Source organism: Schistocerca americana, chromosome 1 (genome assembly GCF_021461395.2).
Source record: "Schistocerca americana isolate TAMUIC-IGC-003095 chromosome 1, iqSchAmer2.1, whole genome shotgun sequence".
NCBI classification, from domain to species: Eukaryota; Metazoa; Arthropoda; class Insecta; order Orthoptera; family Acrididae; genus Schistocerca; species Schistocerca americana.
In genome coordinates this window covers 713,207,899-713,222,197 of record NC_060119.1, presented here as the reverse complement: position 1 = coordinate 713,222,197, position 14,299 = coordinate 713,207,899, and positions in this window count along the sequence as shown.

Genomic DNA, 14,299 nt, shown 5'->3' with positions numbered 1-14,299 from the left:
CGCGTCTGAGCTGCCATGACAACAAATTCCCACACATCGTAAACTTCATAAATTGCTTAACATTTTACCATGTTATTGCAAAACTACACATGCTACCCAATTTATTGCCACGCTAATACGAAATTGTAACAAATTATCTATACATCGCTATGTTACACCAAAATTGTAAGAAATATCCACAGTAAAGGCAACAAATTACTCCATAAGTAAGTATTGTTAAATGGTATTGCAGCAAACTGTCCCATACAGCAACATATTAGATTAAAAATGTAAGAAATTGGCCCATAAGTTGCTATGTTACATATAACAGATTACCCACATTTATTGTCATCTTACAGCAAAATTGAAATGAATTGCTCTGTGTATCAACAGGTTACAGCAAAACGGTAACAAATTTGTCACATACATTGCTATATGCTTTCAGCAGTTCCAGTCACACTTTTTCATTGACAACATTCTGTGCAAATAAATGAATCTCAGCCACAATCTTCGTGGTATTGTTTAGTCACAACCTCCTTTAAATAAATTTTGTTAGTCTTCCTATATTACATTTAGCAGATAAAGTTTCTAGATCTACTCTGTATGATGTCGTAACCAATAACGCAGTATCACTATAAGTCTCTAGTACATTTGTGACAAGTATATCCTATTTGCCATCATTTTAAGTTTGTAGGGGGGATATAGCATGTACCATAAAAGTACTACACATTGACAGAATGGCTGCAGGATCAAATCTGTGACCACCAGCTAAACATAGATTACAATGTAGAAAAGAGGTCTACTATACTCAATTGTTAGCTGAAACTGCAAGAGACTGTACCTGAAAATCTCTCTCTTCGACCTTTTGATTCTTGATCACACATATGCATATAGTAAAAGACAGTTTTTATAGTTCTCCATGTAAACCTATACAATATCACTGCAGTTACGGAGGCTAAACAATAAAATTTGAAAAATCTGTAGTGAAATTGACAGTACGTGTGCACTATAGTATGTATGACCATTTCGTTTCTAGTAGTTGTAGTCGCTCTCACAGGCAATGTCTTTCATCCATCCTGATGTTCAAACTATTCTAATCAGTACTGTTTCACGGGAAATGCAGTTTCATTCTTCTTGGACGGAGAGGTTGTCAATGTACATCTTCTGTGTAGCAATGCAAGAGTCCCACAAATCAGAGGGGTGACTCTGCCATGTCTATAACTAATTGCAACACTTCTATGTGTAAGACATGCATTGCTATTTCTGCCAATCTAAAAACTGTGATCTCAGAAAAACGACTACATGGACTAATTCAGCGATGGCTGTAGGTAGTATACGATAGTTGTGGTTTCACACAACATCCCTCTAGACCTCTCACAGGCGTGAGCGATATTTGCGTGGAGTCTCTTGGTGGCAGTTAGGCTTGGTGAATTTGGGTGCAGCAAATGACACGCAGCTTGGTGCAGTCAGCATCCCCAGGTGGCAGAGGTATCGCAGCTCAGTCTTTGGACACAGGTGGTCCTAGTGGGCTCTGCTGATCATTACTTCCTTTCAGTTCACAATGTGGTGAGGTGTCTGGACTCCACAGAGGATTCAGATGCATGCGCTTGCCACTGAAAAGGCTGTGCAGTGTGAGATGACGCATATCTGTCAATCAAGTCACTGGACTGATGTGGCTCTTGTCCAGTAGGAGGTTCTGGCTTCCTTCTCCTACAACAACTAACATTTTTCGTTTCAAAATGCCGCACAGAGGTAGGCTATAGACCATTACTCTAGTATAATATCTTTTTTCCTTTGTTTCATTTACCTGAAAAAAGGTATATGACTGCATTGGAAAAACAAAAAACGAATTAGTGACAGAAATCGGAAGTATTATACAGGGTGATTCAAAAAGAATAGCACAACTTTAAAAATGTGTATTTAATGAAAGAAACATAATATAACCTTCTGTTATACATCATTACAAAGAGTATTTAAAAAGGTTTTTTTTCACTCAAAAACAAGTTCAGAGATGTTCAATATGGCCCCCTCCATACACTCGAGCAATATCAACCCGATACTCCAACTCGTACCACACTCTCTGTAGCATATCAGGCGTAACAGTTTGGATAGCTGCTGTTATTTCTCGTTTCAAATCATCAATGGTGGCTGGGAGAGGTGGCCGAATCACCATATCCTTAACATTCCCACATAAGAAAAAATCGCAGGGGGTAAGATCAGGGCTTCTTGGAGGCCAGTGCTCTGTCACGGGCTGCCTGGCGGCCGATCCATCGCCTCGGGTAGTTGACGTTCAGGTAGTTACGGACAGGTAAGTGCCAATGTGGACTCTCCATACAGTTGATTGTGGAATTTGCAGCTCTCTGCTAGCTCTGCGAGTCGATTTTCCTGGGCTGCGAACAAATTCTTGCTGGATGCGTGCTACATTTTCATCACTCGTTCTCGGCCGTCCAGAACTTTTCCCTTTGCACAAACACCCATTCTCTGTAAACTGTTTATACCAACGTTTAATACACCACCTATCAGGAGGTTTAACACCATACTTCGTTCGAAATGCACGCTTAACAACTGTCGTCGATTCACTTCTGCCGCACTCAATAACACAAAAAGCTTTCTGTTGAGCGGTCGCCATCTTAGCATCAACTGACGCTGACGCCTAGTCAACAGCGCCTCAAGCGAACAAATGTACAACTAAATGAAACTTTATAGCTCCCTTAATTCGCCGACAGATAGTGCTTAGCTCTGCCTTTTGTCGTTGCAGAGTTTTAAATTCCTAAAGTTGTGGTATTCTTTTTGAATCACCCTGTATTCAATTTTTTTCAATTTCTCACAGTTGTTAACCCAGCACAAATTTACTAGTTCCATCATCTAGGATTGTGATTTCAGATTAAATCTGACAACTCAGCATGGGTGAAGCAGGTTATACAACACTGCATGCAGCACTACATAACTGTGATATCAGGAGATGAGGAAAACCCAGATTTAAACTTAGAGCAGACCTGTTAATCGCCGCATACCAGTGAGATCAGGTGAGCCATGTGTGGACTTGTTCAGACATGTCTGGGCTTCAACTCATAGGCACAGTAGACCCACCTGAAATCACTAAATCCTGCACTGGCCGTGAGCTGTTAACAGCTGCCTTGCCTTGTATATATCACTGTGACCTGGCTCAGCACTCAGCAAACGACCTCATTTGTGTAAGTAAATAAACCTATTCCTATCGTATCACACAAGCAGCAGTCATGAGAGTTGATGCGTAAGGTCAGTGGTGGCAGTGCAGATAGTGGTGCAGAGGGGGAGGAGGAGAACAGCTGTGATAGTTATACTATCTTGGATTTTCAACTTCTTGCAGTTTTTATCAGATAACAAGTGGGCACCTGGACTCAAGATATGGATACCAGTTCTCATAGTCTATGGCAGTGCAGTGGCAGCTGAGTAGGCACAGAGGAATTTGGCTTGGGTGGCTGCCCTGGTATGTCCTGTATTTGTTTAAATAAATAAAACAATTCCAGTCTTATCAAAGGGGCAATTGTTACTGTTCAAACAGCACAAGTGGGCTGCCAACTGAGGTGGGCAAATTGTTAAATTATTTAAGATCAGAATTGTACAAATGGATTTCAACTAAGGACTACTGGATTTTTGAATTTCCTATCATTTTACACTTAGGACAAGGTGTTATCTTGGGTTTTATTTTGAATACAAGTGACCTGGCAACCTTAGAGGCTATGCTAGTGAGCTGTGACACCACAGGGGTGGGAAAAGCCCAGCAGGAATAAGAAATCTGACAATCATGCAGGTTGTTCTAGTGAGCTGTGATGTCACGGCTTTAAACTTACAAGAAGTGCCCCTTTTACATTTGCTAGTGGCCATCATCTATTCTAAACTTGGCACAAGATGCCTGGTAACCGTGCATACATCACCTGTACCCCCCATGTCCACAAATTTGGATCCTATACTTTCGCTATTGCGAAAGCACTGGGGAAAACCTAGTAGAGTTTTAATTTGATGCAATTGCTAATTGTGGATTTTCGAATTTCCTGCCATATTACACTGGGTTTTAAAAATTTCCCACCATTTTACAGTGTTTTTTTAATGTCCCATCATTTTTTTTTAAATTTCTGTCTATTTTATACATTGGGAAATTTGTCCAATATCAGCCTTCTTGAACTATGATGTCAGAGTAGTGTGTCTCGAAATCCACTATTAAGAGACGGGATACAGCATTAAATTCAAAGTTGTAAGCGAGCGAGGAGCTGCTTGGTAAGACGTTGGAAGAGTTGGTGCAGTCAGGTATTCAAACAGTGACAGTCTGGCGATGGTCGGTACACAGGCTACATACATATGGAAACAGCCCCTGTTCAGCCAGCACCTGACCGAGGTCCCATATAGTGACAGTCTGGCGATGGTCGGTACACAGGCTACATACATATGGAAACAGCCCCTGTTCAGCCAGCACCTGACCGAGGTCCCTTGACAGTGACACAAGTGCCTCGTGAATTTTCCATATGTGGTAATGAGTAGTAGGGCAACAAGGACACCAGCGCTTTTTGTTAGTGCGGGTTCCCTACAGCAGGGATTGATTGACAGGTCCTTAACCTATTGTACTCCACCCCTCCCCCTCAATTCATTAACCCCTCCCCCTCTGGTGAACCACTTCCCCTCCTAGAAATTGGCAGGAAAAAGACTCAGTTGATAGTCATTTTTAGGGAATTTGATTGCAGTTTATGGAATATTGTTTAAACAATTTAGACAATGTATAGAATATTGCTTAATTATTTAGAGCAGTGAATGGAATATTTCTTATTTATCTAGTTAAAAAAATTGTTGGGAAATCGATTGCAGTGTATGGAAGATCGTTCACACAATTTAGACAATATGTGTAATATTGTTTATTTAAACAATTTATGGGATTCAAGGCGGTCTATGGAATATTTGGAAATTGGTGGCTCTGTGGTGGAGAGGAAGGATGTCATAACAGGAAATTCAAGGGTATATTGTTTATTTATAAAAAATCGGTTTGTAGGGGTTGGATTTCTCTTGCTCATCGTTCTGTGCTGTTTGGAAAGGTTTAAGTCGTGTAAGAAGTAATTTCATGGGATGGGGCAAACATGTTGTATAACCTAATATTCATCACTGTACTCTGGGTGTCTTACCCCAATGTTTGACCCTTTGTCAGCACTTAACCTACTGTTCTGTTAAGTGGTTTCCCATGTCACCCCTATCCCCTTACACTATTCTAACGCCTTTGATACCGAATTAAGTAATTCGTTATGTCCTCCCACCATTTTCTGGTACACTTTTAGATTTTCACAAACTTTTGAACCTTTTCTGGCACACTGTTCTTTGTCACCCACCCCCAGGCCCTTAAACTATTGAACCGCATTTTACATAAAAATTATGCAAATTAACATAGTGTTGTGCACTTAACCTGCTGTTCTGGTCCATGTCACCCACCAACCCACCCCCTCCCCTTAACTACTGTACCACTAATACGACATTGGTATAAAACATTTATGCAAATTAATTACATCAATATCCCTCACGTATGTGGGGTAGTTTTTTTTAATTACCAGCATCCTGTTGGTGAGGGAAATCGATGGAAAATAGTTTAAACAAAAGATCGCTAGTGAAAAAAACGTTCTACACCCAATGCTCGACGCAGACGTCTCCGCACATGGACTTTGCAGGGCCAGCCAGATGCAAGCCACTGTTGGAGAGACAAACGCCTGTGCGCAAGCGATGGCTCACATGCTGTTGCCGAAGCGATGGCTCACATGCTGTTGCCGCCTGCAGCCAGTAGATGAAAGTATCAGGTATACAGTTAGAGTCCTTTGAGTGTGTTATACTAACATCCCATGTCTACGTAAATAACAGCCAAGTCCCCCTCTGGATGCGCTATAGAAATCTGTTGCAATGCATCCCAGAATAACACAGGTTGCAATCTTCCTAGCGATCCATATGGGACATCCTGTCCCACATGCAAGACGCATCAGCTGCACGCATTTGTTTACCTGCCCAGTATGGTTGACACCTAGATGTGAGATGTTTGCATAATGTGGCTGGAATTTTTGGTGTCCTACAGCTACTGGTGTGGAGATGTCCTAATGCCACAATGGCGGATAAGGGACACCATCATGCCAGAGATGGATGGTCTGCTTCAATTACTCTTTAAGCACTTGAACAAAGAAGACATTAGAACTTTCCCTAAATACCTTGTCCCCATCTTGTTCGCACCAGACTGCAGAAGCTCCTATACCCCAGCTCAAAAGAATGGAGCATTCTGATTGGCTTTTACTGAATTTACCCACCAAACTGCCACTGCTCCTGGCGTGGGAGCACTGTCCGCCATTTTTTCTACAGATGAGACTTTCAGCAGCAAAACTATTTTATAAAGATCGTCATATTGCACCGACAGTTAAACTCTGGAACAGTGGTCTACTGATCGTCAAATATGGGAAGACACTTTCTGAATTACACTGCTCTGACGATGGAAAGTTGAATATTTCAGCGTGAAACTAATCTCCATGTACTATATCGATGTAGTCAACAAAAATTCATATCCTGCGTCATGTAAGATCGCCACGTCTGAATGCTGCATTAGCTATCGACCACCAGACATTTTTAAATATACTGCAAAGACAGACAGCATAAGCTCATGGACCGTATATACTCCTCGCAGGACTAGATATTTCCCATGAGGTCGGGCGTCATCCACGCAGCCGACAGTCACAAGGCATCCTCCCCTGCACACATACTGGCCTGATGCGTGACGAGAGTGCCCTCAGTGGACTGAGGTCACTATCCGAACTGTTGTACAAAGGCTGGGTCGGCTTCCCTCGGCAGAAAGGCGTTGCTTTTTCTGGTCCCTATCTGCTTGTTTGCTTTCTACATCCATCTGAAGACTCTGGGATTACAAGAACACATGTATTTTCACGTTGTTTGCCAGAATGTCATACCATTTTCGCGATACTTCTCGATATCAAGCACCTAGCACTATGCTACCGATCGCTTGCACGCTATAATCCCAAAGACATAGACTGGAAATTATTTCTCTAGAAACCCGAAACTTTAGCGAGGTGGAGCGTGCTGTAAGTCACTGATCAACTACACTCTTATATCGTCTGTGAAAATTGTTACGTAAAAACTCGAAAAAAGTAGAGGAAACTGATATTTCCACTCGCAAATACTGAAGTCATTGATATAACATATTCCAAATCATCCTTATAATTTACAAAGTCAACTAAGGTGTTTCTCACGTCTAGAGAACCAGCAAACATGTCTTCCACCCGTCTTTCAACTGCTAGATGCACACAACACACAACACAATCGATGTTCTCTCAACCAAGTAAAGACGGCAAATGTGCGGAAGCAGTCAGCCAGACAATTTACGTGGTAGGGAATAATGGTACAGCGCAAACAAAAGTCGATACTGAATTTTCTCATATTTCCACGGAGAACACACATGATCATGAAGGCTGTGCAACACATACTGAGTATTAGTTCGCTATTCAGCCACTAGAGGGCGACATGGTTAGGTCAGCTACAGTCCTGTACTCCAACCAGTCTCTCCATTCGGATGGTTCCTGCCATTAGCTGGAAACAGGAATCATTCCCACTACAGACCACTGCCGCTGCACGCCACGCACCCCCAGAAAGAATCATCCTAGGTAACCGGCCACATACATATTTGATCGCTATACTTACAAATAAATATTACGACTGTGGTCTCAATTGGACAACATTCGACAATGAGCGAAGTATCGGTAATAGCAGCTGTTGATGGCTGTGGCTCTGGAAATAGAAATATCTGTACCATTCTTATAAATTGATATACTTTCCAACGTAAAAAGAAACTTTCATTCTCTTTGCGGCTATTGCAGTCTGATGCTCAACGTGAACCTACCATGCATCCACTACTACTAAGTATAATAATGCGCCAATAACTGATTGCTGGCGATACGAAAAAATACTGGGTGAAAATCAGCGATGGGTGGACATGTTTCATAAGTTTTTCTTGCGAGTGGTACAACAGTGTCTTAGAAAAAGAGACTTAATCGTCTTACAACCACCAGATGTTAAAAACACGATCGCAACTACTAGGGTACTGTCACAAGCGGTTTTGGTTCTACAGGTACAATTATAGCTGACGGTATCTGTGTTAAAAACTATAGAAGCCTTATAAATCGAAGTATGGCATTACCTTCAAATGAAGTGGTTTTTCAAGACAAATACTGCGACAATGAATGGAGATGGTGATCGCCGGAATGTACATTGTCAGACCAACAGAGCAGTTACTCATTGCGACAGATTGAAGCTCATAATAAAAATCACTGAATTTTGAAAGTGATTCGGCCAAGGAACGCAGTATGAAGCCGATATTTGCAGCTCATTTATGTTGACACTAGATATTCTCCAGTATTTGTAACGTATTCTGTCTCAGTGCCACATCAGAGGTTATGCGATATATTCACTGGGTTATAGGCAAAGGTTGATTGAGAAGGATCACAAACAGCAGATGATGTGCTGATTGAGGTCGTAAGAAATGTACACTAGCTTTTCAGATCTCTAATGCTATGCTTTCCAGTAGATATGCTGCCTGTGAAGTGGAGTCAAGTCTTCCCATTCAACCACATACCTGAGTTGGGTACTATGGAGAAGTCTTTTAATGATTACAACCACAAGTGAATCATATTTCTGACACTCTCATATCTCGAAATGAGTCACCTTTTTCGAACCCATCTGCTACAGTAAAATTTTAGATAGTCCCTATGCATCTTGCAACTGCCCCCACAGGCTCTGCACTGTCACCCTGCAGCTTTGTACATGTGATCTCACTCCATTTTAAGTCAGAACTGAGCAGAAGTCGGAGAGAGCTATATATATATATCCACCACCTTCTGCAACCTGTGTAGAAACAAAGTGACTTGAGTTAGTGCAACAGGACCTTGTTTTCTCCATTTGATGGAAATGGGAACATGTTGTCGTAGTACTAGGAACAGTGTAATATGTGAAAGGTCAGTGCCAAATGAAACCTGCTTCTTCAGCATGAGTTAGTATTAAAGATGACAGGAACCGGGAGAAGGACGACGATTTTTGGTGCATCTCCAAACTACAAACAGGTACTGCAGTGCGAAGCAGATCTGTGCCCCTCAGGGTCCATTCACACCTATCACCCCAACATTCAATCATCTTTATTCTGTGCCATGCAACCGAGAAAAATTACGAATTACAAACGCTCTGCTAACCTCATCCGATACAGAACTCAACAAGATATTTACCACATCTCTCACTTCCCATATATTGGAAGCAAATACCGTCTGCACGCCGGCATCAAGTGCATGTGGCAATCCTATTAAATATACAGGTATTGATCCAATGGAACAGGTGGCCAGTGATCGAAGTCACTTGCACAGACCAGTGTAAAGTGTCAGCGCCCGTATTGTAGGAGGATGACTGTATTCCACAGACTATACTGTCACTCACAAGAGAGGCTCCATGTCTCGTTGTTTGAAACATTGTTCTTTTTTATGCTGTAACACGATTTGTACACTGCCATACATTTTGTTTTTACCACCACAAGTTCGAGGTCTGTGTCAGGTTCTAAACTGACATGAACACATTATGATCCATTGCCTCTCACAGAAAATAAGATGTTGCACAGTGTAAATCATGTTGTTGTTGCTGCTACCACAAAACACACACACACACACACACACACACACACACACACACACACAGAGAGAGAGAGAGAGAGAGAGAGAGAGAGAGAGAGAGAGAGGACGATTTTAAATGAAAGACTGTCGCAATGTAAGGAAACTGGAAGAGTTTTGCAGTATTGTGGAGCCTTTCCCAACTGCTGTCTGAAGGTGATTGATGACCTCTACATTTAAACTCATCCGTCACAGTGATGGGATAAAAAATGGCTCTGAGCACTATGGGACTTAACAGCTGAGGTCATCAGTCCCCTACAGTGACAACAATATTCCACATACTGTCTAAATTGTTTGAACAATATTCCATAAAATTCAATCAAATTCCCTAAAAATGACTATCAACTGAGTCTTTTCCTGCCAGTTTCCAGGAGGGGATTTACCAGAGGGGGTGGGGTTAATGAATTGAGGAGTAGGGGTCGGGGACAATAGGTTAAGGACCTGTCTGTCAAAAGAAAGGACCCTTTTAGTAGAACAATAGGTTAATGAGCCGTCAATCAAAATGAAGGATCCTCTTAGCAGAGCAATAAGTTAATGACCTGTCAGTCAAAGAACAACAGGTTTGCCTCTGAGTGCATAACTGCCCCTGATGTAGGCAACCCGCACTAACAAAACTCGCTGGTGTACTTGTTGCCCTACTACTTTAATGTACACTCTTCGTTGGCGAAGCGCATCAGTGGAAATGTTCTAGAAACTGGACGAGCATTATAAAAAGATGACTGTCCCAACCCAAGGGGGAGCACAGTTGGTAGTCACCTGGGACGCTACCCCCTTGGTGGGCGTCACGAGGCTGAGGACTTAGAACAGTTAGAGCCATGTTGGGATCGAGATAATACTGAGAAGATAGTCTCAGGACCGCGAGATAGAAATCAGCTGATCAGTTGACAGTTACGAGCCATACATCGTAACATTGTGCACTGAATATAAGAAGCTAAAGTCAGTCGTGCCAGAAGTGCACTTCCAGTGAACTTTATTAATCTGGTTTTGATTAGACTGAGTTTCCTTGAGCTGTACAGCGAGTCCTGTGTCCCTGAACACCCAATTTAGCTTGTAGATTCTTCACAGGGTGGAGTTCTCCAAGCTGCTATGCGAATTTCGCCCATCGATTACATCGGTCAAGGTATGCCCTTGCAATCACAATGTGACCTTCTCACTCCCACTCGGGACACGACAGATTGGAGTTTACCACAATTGTCAGTACCTCAGTACTTGCAGGTTCTTGTTCAGACTGTAGCGTACTGGTTGCACTTCTACATATCCATAAATTTGTAATGGGATTTAAAAACATGCTGTATACGGAGTGTGGCCAAGATCCCCGTTCTGGGGAATTCGGTCACTTTGGTGCAAGTCTTTTGAGTTGACGCCACTGCGGCGACTTACACGTCGATGATGATGAACTGATGCCGAGGAAAACACACACACTCAGTGCTGAGCGGACAAAATCCCCCTCCGGGCCGGGAATCGAAACCAGGGCCTCGAGATACTCAACAGTACTAACCACAAGACTAAAAGCTGCTGACTTCGCTTTGGTTATTGCATATTAAAGGCTTTTTCATTGTTCAAAAATGGTTCAAATGGCTCTGAGCGCTATAGGACTTAACATCTGTGGTCATCAGTCCCCTAGAACTTAGAACTACTTAAACCTAACTAACCGAAGAACATCACACACATCCATGCCCGAGGCAGGATTCGAACCTGCGACCGTAGCGGTCACGCGGTTCCAGACTGATGCCCCTAGAACCGCACGGCCACAGTGGCCGGCTTTTTCATTGTTATGTAGGTATATTCTACGAAGGCAGTTGGGCTAATAAACCGAATAAATCATAATTAAATTGTTACTTTGTAAGAAGTCATCGGAGGCACGGCTCCCTTGTACAAAAATACTCTGAAAATATTCACGAATTATCTCCGAAATTTTGTTGTTGGAATTCCGGTTCACCCTGTGGTAAAACAACACACCTTGGAAACAGAGAATCAATTATTAGCAATAAATAAAATTATTGCGATTAATTTTTGAATAAGAGTGGACGAAGCTGAGCTGGCTAAACTCTTTCACGGACGAGTTATTAAGTACATCTTACTGCACCGTGTAATGTTTCTTTCCCAATACCGTAAAATGGGTATACTTTGACCAACGTGGTTATTTTCACCACTCATACGCTAAAGGCCGTACAGCTCTTGCTGGCTCTTAGCTGAATGTTTAGTGTGTATCGTTTGGTGTTGAAGTTCCTTCTGCCATGTAGTGCCGATTTTGTTGCGCAACAGTTGGCAAACCTGTTATGATTTATAACTGTATACGAAAAAGTATGTTAAAATCAGGTAGTGAAAAATCCACCGATATCGTTTAACTGCAAATCGATATGTGTTTTCCGCTATATCACGTATGTTAGTCGATTAATTCTCAAAACGGACCACTGATTAGTTTTTTCTTCGCAAGTGTGTATCTACCACTATACTACGATTTCTGAGGTGATGCGCGTGATTTCTCTGTTTCGGGGATACTTTGACCACTTGTTACTACAAGACCAAGATTACAGAGACACAGTTTATTAAGCATTGTTGATGCCAATGGCAGTGTGGAACTAAGGAATACATACATTAACCGTCCGTGTGTAGACAAAGGCTCACTCGTGATTGTTAGTGTGTCTGTGACAAAAACAAATGTCAGTCATGTATTGCTCAAATTGTAAGCAGTTTCAGTTCAAGCAGTGATTCAGGTGCAACATATGTCAAACGTCTCTGCAAACAAGGAATGAAATTTTTTTCGCCACAAGTACCAGGAACTTTATTCTAACTGCAATGGCTGTTTTGAAACGAGGTCTAAAAATGGTTCAAATGGCTCTGAGCACTACGGGACTTAACTTCTGAGGTCATCAGTCCCCTACAACTTAGAACTACTTAAACCTAACTAGCCTAAGGACATCACACACATCCATGCCCGAGACAGGATTTGAACCTGCGACCGTAGCGGTCGCGCGGTTCCAGACTGTAGCGCCTACAACCGCTCTGCCACACCGGACGGCCAAACTAGGTCTAAGATGGATGTAATTTAACCTCAGCTAAATTTGGATCTATGTCTGCGGTACTCCATCTTAGTACATTTTTTTAATTATATTCATCATTTTGATGATGTATCGCACTGTTCGATTTATATAGCGTGCAATGTTTTTACTTTTATGAGGTTTAAGAAAGCATTTAAGGAGGGGGGGAGGGGGGGGGGGGAGGACGTCAAACGGGCCGACTTGGACCAGGAGAGGCATTACAGGACATTTTAATTTCCAGTGTCTATACTTTTACAAATAAAGTCATAAAACTTTGTCAGCATCACCAGGAAGGATTCAGGATTCACGATTCACACTCATTGCCGCGGAAATACGAAAACATAACAAAATGAATTTTTTTTACGTGTGAAATTTCATCATTTTTTCACTTACTAATGGGTGCATTTGTTGCCATAGGTACATTTTTCTTCGTAAGTTAAAGAGATTCTTCGATGAATTTTGCACAGCATGCATACTATACTCACAGGTCTATGAAACTCTAGAATTTATTTAATTTATGAAAAAACGAATGAACTGTTATATTTTAAACTTCATGTTTAGGAAAAACACAAATTTTATAGTTAAATATCTTAATTTTTACCACAGATTTTAATAGATTTCGAAAATTCTAGAGTTTCATACACCTTCAAGTATGGTTTGTACGATGTGCACAATTCATCGAAGAATCTCTCTTACTTATGAAGAAAAGTGTACCTATAGCAACAAATACTGCCATTAGTAAGTGAAAAAAAAGATGAACTTTCACATGTAAAAATTTTATTTCGTTATGTTTTCGAACTTCCACTGCTATGAGTGTGAATCTGAATCCTTCCTGGTCATGCTGACAAAGTTTTATGAATATTTTTGTAAAAGAATAGACAGTGGAAATTAAAATGTCCTGTGGTGCTTCTCCTGCTCCAAGTTGGTCCGTTTGACGTCCTACCCCCTTAAGTAAACTTTAAATCAATGTATATATTTCTGGGCGGTCAAAGTTTCATTGTGTTTTTGAAATATTGACCAAAAATGGAATGGTAGCTGACAGCTGTCGTCCAGGTACAGGCTGGTCAATGTATCCCCAAATCCATGCAAATTTTGACCACCTACATTTTTTCCACTACATCCTCTGCATTTTAGAAAATATATTGTACTAATTAGTATGTAATCCTGTCATACAAACCCCTATGTTGACTAACATAAATGTCACAGAAGTTATAAAGCAGTCGTGATAATCAGATTTGAATCCGAAATAGGTCAAAGTATATCCGGTTTACGGTACCATGTATAATAACGCAGCTCCCGAATTGCCCGAGAGAGTGACTCTACATTATGCAGCGAGCCACTCAGGAATATTTTTAATATTGCAGGACGCGATTATGGGGCTAACGCGACGCGTGAACGACACGTTAATATGCGCAGTGCATTCCGTGTCGGTAACAATGAGCTGGCACGAGAGGCTATCAGAGCGAGCGCACAAGAGTTGCCAGGCCAGTGTATCAGGGGGCCAGTAATTGGGCCGACGCGATTTGTCAGGCGCCGTACGAACCAGGAGACTGGAGGCTCGAGACGAGGCGG